We start from the raw sequence: 7,906 nt of genomic DNA, 5'->3' as shown, positions 1-7,906 counted from the left end.
GTTGGGAATAAAAATATTGCAATTTATTTGTTTGAAATACAAAATCTAAAAGGTAATTTTATCTAGTTTCCAAAATGGTATTTTTACAAAATCTTCAAAATAAAAAAATAAATAGATTCATTCAAAATACTTAGGAAAAGAAATTCTATGACAAATTATAATTTTTATTAAGTTTATACAACAGATAAACATTCCTCTTTGACTGGATACGCAATGTTTATATCTTGTGAATCTTTCCATGAACTATTTTATGCCAATTTCTATTTTACGTTCCAATTAGTAAGGTTTTTACGTACACGATCGTTTATCAATGTAATAAAATTATCACAACGTTTTTCAGAAAACAGTTTTATTAAAAATATAGAAAAGGTGTTTTCAAACATAAACATAACAATTCATTAATTCATATTTAGCATAACAAATATGAATTAATGACAAATATTACTTTTAAACAAATAATGGCAGAAATAAAATGGGATTGAGCAAGCAATGCATCAAAAAATACAGATTGTCCCTGTTAAACTGGAAAACAGAAGGAAAACATTTACAGAAGTAGAAAACTAGCGATGATTTAAAGAGATGCACAGTGCCAAAACGGCAGACCCCGGTATATAATAGGAGACATTTGAAGGGTAAGATGAAAGTTTTTACGCAGCAATGGGTTAGATAAGGCTGAATCAACCAAGCATGTCTCCCGATGGTGGAGGTTACCTTCTATGTGTTATATATAAAAAATATTGTGTAACTTCATTTAATGAGCTACGAGGACGTGACACAATAACCTACTGCATAACAATATAGTAATTAAACTAATCATCAACAAAAATACACTTGGATTTCAATGGTGTTCAATGGAATTCTAAAATAGGCAGCCAAAAAAACCAAGACCGTTAAGAGGGCATCCTTTGGTATGAGATTCTCAAGTATTATGCAAAAAAAACGTGTAATTTACCTTGTTTTTAACACATGTGACATTTGTCTCATGAGAACGGGTCGTTTCTGCGACTCGTTTTTGAGTTCAACGCTCGGTTGTGGAAAGATTGTGAAAAAAAGAAATGTGAACAAAAACCTTTTAAGTGACATTACTTAAATCAAAATTTGACCATGGCTGTTGACCAGATAAAGAATGATGGATTGAAAACATTTCTTAAAAAATAAACTACATAACTTAGCATTTTATATGTACCCAAGGCATAATTATAAGGCTATGCATCGCGTCGTGTAACAGTTGGACCGATAGTAATACCACTCTTTATGTCGGTGGCGATAAGGTTTAAAATTCCGTTTATCAACAGCCGCCCGTTTTGATTTATAAAACAAAAAACATTGCCATAAAGTTCATTTTATTTTATTCTGCAAAGTTCAGGCACAAACATCTAAGTGTTTTTTATAATTTTATTTTATTCTTAATTTTTTACTTTATACAACAAAACCATAATCGAAAATGGGTTCGTAAGTAGAAGATTTTGGACTTAAGGCAGTTTTTATAGGTCTGATACTTCAATTTTTTGGTTTTATCAAAAAAGTGCTTGATTGGTTTAAAGGTCAAAATGTCTTCTACAGAATTTAATTGAAGCATCTAAAAGATTTCTAAGCGATCAAATTTTTAAACCAAAAACACATGATTTTTCATTACTTCGTATTGCTTGGCCTTGAGGAATCAAAACAGCTGTGTTTTTATGCAACTGAAAGACTGCCCTCTTAAGACTCGTCCATCCGTAAAACGCTAAGGAGGTCGCGAAAGCATAGTGTCCGTTTTCGCATCCAGTGAAAATTTGTAAATGTTGCAATTCGTATGCATAAATCTATTAACAATTTATGCGATTTTGTACCTTATCAACGCGTAAATAGGTGCAGTCGGAACAAGCAGGTTATTGCAAAATTTAGTATTTTTCTCTTCAATAGGATACCTTGCCATTTATTACTTATAATTATTTCGTACATTCTAAACGGTCAAATAGCAGAGGCGTCTCGTATAACGCACATGATCAGTTTTAGATAATTTTTATTCTAACTACTATCTAACTACTATCAAACTATTTTAAAGACAGAACACAAAAAACAAAAATTGGGAATAATTATAGTTCAGAGACACAGATAAAAAACGGAGTTCCGCAGGGAACTGTGCTTGGCCCGATTTTATTCTTAATTTATATAAATGATTTATGTAATTTTGTAATACCTGGTAAAATTGTTTCTTACGCCGATGACACGGCAATAATAGAGGATGGTAATAATTGGACAGAAACTTTTTCGAAAGCAACTGTATGTATTTCACTTGTTTCAAAATGGTTAAAATACAACAAACTTGTCTTAAACTACAGCAAAACATTTTACTCACCTTTTTACAAAAACATAAAAAACAAACCAAAAGACAACCTTAAAATTAGAATCCATAATGCTACTTGCAATCAAGACATGTGCTTCCTGTGCAACGAACTCGCTAATGTCAAAAATATAAAATATTTAGGAGTATCAATAGATATTAATCTTAATTGGAAATTACATATTTATCAAACCACTTCTAAACTAAGATATCTTACCTACATATTTTATAGACTCAAAGAAATTTTAAACGCTGAAAAATTGAAAATGATCTACTTCTCCCTGGTGCAATCTGCAATCACTTATGGCATAATAGGATGGGGTGGTGCACCTGAAACATTTATTAATCCCCTACAAATAATTCAAAAACACATAATTCAAGTCATATATAACAAAAATAAAACATTCTCGACTGACCTATTATACAAAGAATCTAAATTATTTAACATTCGTAAATTATTTATGTTACAAACTATGAAATATTTATTTAAAAACAAAAATAAATGAAAACAGAATGAGCAAAAGAACAAATAATATATTTTACACCCCCCAAACAAATACTAAATTAATGCAGACACACAGTAGTTTCATTGGTCCTCGTACATTTAACCTTCTACCAATACAAACTCAAATGATAAATAAAACAATAGAATATGTTAAGGAGGTAAAATTATGACTGAATGACGCAGATATTGAAACGCTTTTTATATAAATTTATTGATCCTTTCTACAACTCACTTGCTGAAACTTTATAAACAATTGTACATAATGTTTTCTCTTTACTTTTATAATAACTATAAACAAAAAAACACTTTTTCTACTTATATATATTATACTTAGGTACTTGAAATATAGTACTGATTTTATATTACCCACACTCAGGCAGTGCCTTAGTGGGTTTTCATTTCTTGTGTATACAATTTGGTAATATATTTTATGTTTTTATTTACTGTCTATTATTATGTATAATATATGTAAAGAAATGAAAAAAAAAAGTAAAAAAAAAAAAAAAAGAACCAAGCCATAAAAGAAATATTTCACTCCATATCATAGTCGCAACGAATCACAGGTTATAGTATTTCAGCATTTTTCATTCAAGTGTGTAACCCATCCATACCTTACGGTGGAAGCTGTATTATAATACCTGAAGCTAACACATAGTTAAGTAGAAAAATGGTATAATTAATTTTAACCTCTCTCTTTCGCCGGAAAAAATTTTTTGATTTTGATTGTCTCGTACGCGTGTATGAAAATTAGTGAATTATTTTGTGATATCAACGAAATACTTAAGCGCATGGTTAAGAGCAAAACCCGACATCTTTTTTTCAGCCTTTCTAAATAACGGAAATCGGCTGCGTTTATTTTTAATTGAGAATTTGTCAACTTAGTTGCAATATTTTATTTATAATTTTATAAATAGCCATATAAAAAAAATCAGGTTCAATGAACTCTTTGACTTTTGCTATGAATTTAAGTGTCTTCATTTTTAATATTTGAAGTTATTGTTTAGAGAATCCCGACAAGCCATGAAGAACTTATTTATACTATGAAATATTTTTAACAGAAAATTATTTTAATTGCCATTTTCAAAATTGGAACTGATTTTAAGAAAATTTGACTATCCGTGATTTTTCACGAGTCTACTTGTTCTTAAATATTTCAGTGTGAGGATAAATTTTCAGGAGTTATCACTTTTCGAGAGGGGGTACGTAATATCCATCACGTCGGTCAATAATATTTGGTAATATCGGCAAGTTTATTCTTTTAAAACAAAAAAATAAAATAAACCGTATATATTATTAAACAAAAACATTTTCTTGTGACGCACGCCACTGGTTAACGAATGATGCAACTCACTCGGAACCATTTTGTAAGCAAATAACGATAATGATTAATGATTATAATAATAAAAAACGTTAACATAATTGCAACTGCATCCTATATACGGTAGATCTTGCCGCTTGGGGTTCAATACCTTGTGAATCACTCTTAATTTCATTTTATTATGTGGAAATAGAATTCACGTTTTGTAATGAGTAGACCATCGAATGTTGCCAGCTTTTGGTTTATAAAAGAAAAACATTATCAAATTATGAATAACCTGACAATATTTGAAAAACTCGTTCTACCATAATTATTTATTTATTTATTCATTTATTTAACGCCCAGAGGGCTTTTACATGTAGATGGTACAATTTTATTGCGGTTTTGAAACATGAGAAAGAAATATTAAAAATAAAAGAACATAAATTTAAAAAATACAGCGATTTGAATGGCTTGCAAAAATATAACTTCCATTTAGGAATAGTGTTTAAATAAGTCTTTTACGTAATCCACAAAATTCGCAAAGTTAATATTAAATATATCGACATCACCTCAGTATTGGTTTCCCATAATGTGAAATCGTTGTATTGGGGAGTTCGCAATGTAATTGCGCTTATGTGTGTTGCATTGGAATAGTGTATTTTGTCGTGTTGTTATTGTAGGTATTCGTAAGTTTATGAGTTGCAGAAGTTCGCAACAGTCGAATTTAGAATCTTGAATAAAAAAGTTAAGTCGTTTATTTTACGCCTGTCTTCCAATGTGTGTATTTTTAAAGTATTTAATAAAAAATGATATTGTAAGTCTTCTAGTGGGATATTAAATTTAAAATTTATAAAACGTAGATTTTTTTTTTGTATTCGCTCAGTGTTATTAATGTGAATTTTGTAAGAGGGAGACCAAACTACTGAGTTGTATTAATTATTAATTATTACTTAAGCAAAAGATGTTGCTTAAGCTATAATAAAGAACTTAGCTAGCAGAGGAATCGAATCCACGACGACGTCTGAGTGGAAAACAGACGCATTTGTCATCTCAATCACTATCCGGTTAATTTGCGCTCGATTAATTGCTGCTTCATTAAATCGATACTATAATCTTCAGTGAACTACCACAGATTTCCTCCGATGTTTATTGAAGTGAAACTTCTTTAGCCGCGTCATGCAATTTCGAGAACCGGAGTAAAACCAACTCATGACCGAAACGAAAATGCGGGACCGATTAAAGTTCATTTGATCTAGTGAAAGTTTTGAAGTAAGATATAAATGTTTTTTAGGTAATCTCGACAACTGGCGTTGGTGGTGTAATGGTCAGCGTAGTTGCATTCCAAGCAGTTGATCCGAGTTCGATTCTCGGCCATCGCATATTAATTTTTTTTTTTGGTTGAATGTTAATTTTATAACTCATTGTTTGTAGTCATTGTTCTTTGAAATTTTTAAATTTTTAATCCATTGTAATTTTAAACATTATTTATTTTTCATATTATTTTTTTCGTCATTTAAATTATATTTTGTACTGGGGTGACATCTATCGGCAGAATATTTTTTAATTTTAAATTATATAGTTTATGGGGGTGACATCTATCGGCAGAATATAAATATATATTTTTTAATCTATTTAATTATATTGATTACGGGGGTGACATCTATCGGCAGAATCTTTTAATGTTTTTTTGTTTTTAACGCCTTTTTTTTTTCAATGGTTGACCATAATATCAATCCACTAAGTAATATTTTAGGCCTGTAGCATACTTGAAAAGTTAAAGAATGATATAAGATTGTTTATGATGTTAACGATAAAAAAATAAAAAAAACATAAAATTACCATAAAAAATGGGCCAACGGCACGCGGTGTTCCCAAGCGGTCACCCATCCAAGTACTGACCGCGCCCAATGTTGCTTAACTTTGGTGATCGGACGAGAACCGATGTGTTCAACATGGTATGGTCGTTGGCAAACGCTAAACAATATTAATTTCTATTCTACCTGCCAATAAATATATGAAAATTAGTATAAAAAAGCCCTAATAATACTGAAAACATTAGCAAGGTGTGTGCGACGTTGATAAAAATAATCATTACATACGCGCTTGAAAAAGATCGTAATTACATCCATAATTTTGAAGGAATTTTTTTTTTCAATGGTTGACCATAATATCAATCCACTAAGTAATATTTTAGGCCTGTAGCATACTTGAAAAGTTAAAGAATTTTATGATATTATTAATGATAGTAAAGATAAAAAAATAAAAAAAAACATGAAATTACCATAAAAAATGGGCCAACGGCACGCGGTGTTCCCAAGCGGTCACCCATCCAAGTACTGACCGCGCCCAATGTTGCTTAACTTCGGTGATCGGACGAGAACCGGTGTGTTCAACATGGTATGGTCGTTGGCAAACGCTAAACAATATTAATTTCTACTCTACCTGCCAATAAATATATGAAAATTAGTATAAAAAAGCCCTAATAATACTGAAAACATTAGCAAGGTGTATGCGACGTTGATAAAAATAATCATTACATACGCGCTTGAAAAAGATCGTAATTACATCCATAACTTTGCAGGAATTTTTTGAAGTGAAACTTCTTTACGCGCGTCATGCAATTTCGAGGACCGGAGTAAAACCGACTCATGACCGTGACGAAAAAACGGGATCATTTCGCTATAGGAGCCTAGCTAATATTATATACCTAGTTTAGGTCACTCTCCGAACTCAGCTTCGCGGTCTAGAGGCAGAGCGCACGACTGTGGTCGTGAAGAACCGAGGTTCGATCCCCGCTTTAACTAATTTTTTTTTCTTTTTTTATAACTTTTAATTTTTTTTATCACATGCTACTTATAAATATGTCAATAGACAGAAAAAAAGAGAGAATGAAATGAAAAGAGAGAGAGAGAAGAATATTAGAAGTTTCACTTCTGTCTTGCGTAGGCTTGACACACCCATTTTTTTTAATTGTATTTATTTATAAAACCTAAAATAGTTACACTTCATGTGACCTAATATAAATATACATTTTAATTTAGACCTTCCTAATTTATTACGTACATAATTTCTTCTATTTTCTTTAAATTTGCTAAATTTATCTGCATTTTTTTAAATTTAGATGCCTTGTGTAGTGAGTAATTAATGTAGTTTGTCTCTAAAATAAATAGGAATCAAATTGTTGGAAAAAACATAGTTTAACACTTATTATATTTAATTCATTGTTTAGGACTCATTATATCTAATTCTTTGTTTACCACTAATTTTATCTAATTCTTTGCTTAGCATTCATTTTATCTAATCCTTTGTTTAGCACTATTTATATCTCATTCTTTGTTTTGGACTCATTTTATCTAATTCTTTCTTTGCACACATTATATCTAATTATTTTTTTAGCACTCATTATATCTAATTATTTGTTTAGCACGCATTATATCTAATATCTTGAGCCTTTTCTGTATTGATTTATATTTATTACACTTCAAAATTTGTCACATTTCTCTATTCTGGATATTTTGTAGTTTTTTAAGCTACATAAATTACCGAGATAGAGAATACTAGGTTAGAATGCATGGTGCAAAGACTAAGCCGCACAAAAGATCCAACTGCTCCAAACTGTCCAGTGAGTGGAACTATAGGGACCCAATTGGGGGATGTTGACGAACCGAAAGGAGAGAAGATGGGAAGAAAAGGAAATGCGGAAAAGAAATTTGAAATTACTATACAGATCTGGCCACCAAACACGCCTAAAGCCATTTAAAGCAACGTTGAGATA

General features: G+C 30.6%; 2 non-coding genes across 2 annotated transcripts; both read right to left on the bottom strand.

The window, feature by feature from the left end:
- Nucleotides 1-5,981: 5,981 nt before the first annotated feature.
- LOC149411272 (5S ribosomal RNA) lies at nt 5,982-6,100 on the bottom strand. The gene has a single exon (XR_016304914.1). It is a non-coding gene; the product is annotated as a 5S ribosomal RNA (ribosomal RNA).
- A 323-nt stretch (nt 6,101-6,423) lies between these two features.
- Nucleotides 6,424-6,542, bottom strand: LOC149411271 (5S ribosomal RNA). The gene has a single exon (XR_016304935.1). It is a non-coding gene; the product is annotated as a 5S ribosomal RNA (ribosomal RNA).
- Between the last annotated feature and the right edge of the window lie 1,364 nt (nt 6,543-7,906).

This window comes from Hesperophylax consimilis, chromosome 26, assembly GCF_061612785.1.
Source record: "Hesperophylax consimilis isolate HC1 chromosome 26, BYU_Hcon_1.0, whole genome shotgun sequence".
In the NCBI taxonomy this organism is placed as follows: Eukaryota; Metazoa; Arthropoda; class Insecta; order Trichoptera; family Limnephilidae; genus Hesperophylax; species Hesperophylax consimilis.
Note: the sequence above shows the minus strand (reverse complement) of the source record. Positions and strands in the feature narration are given on the sequence as shown.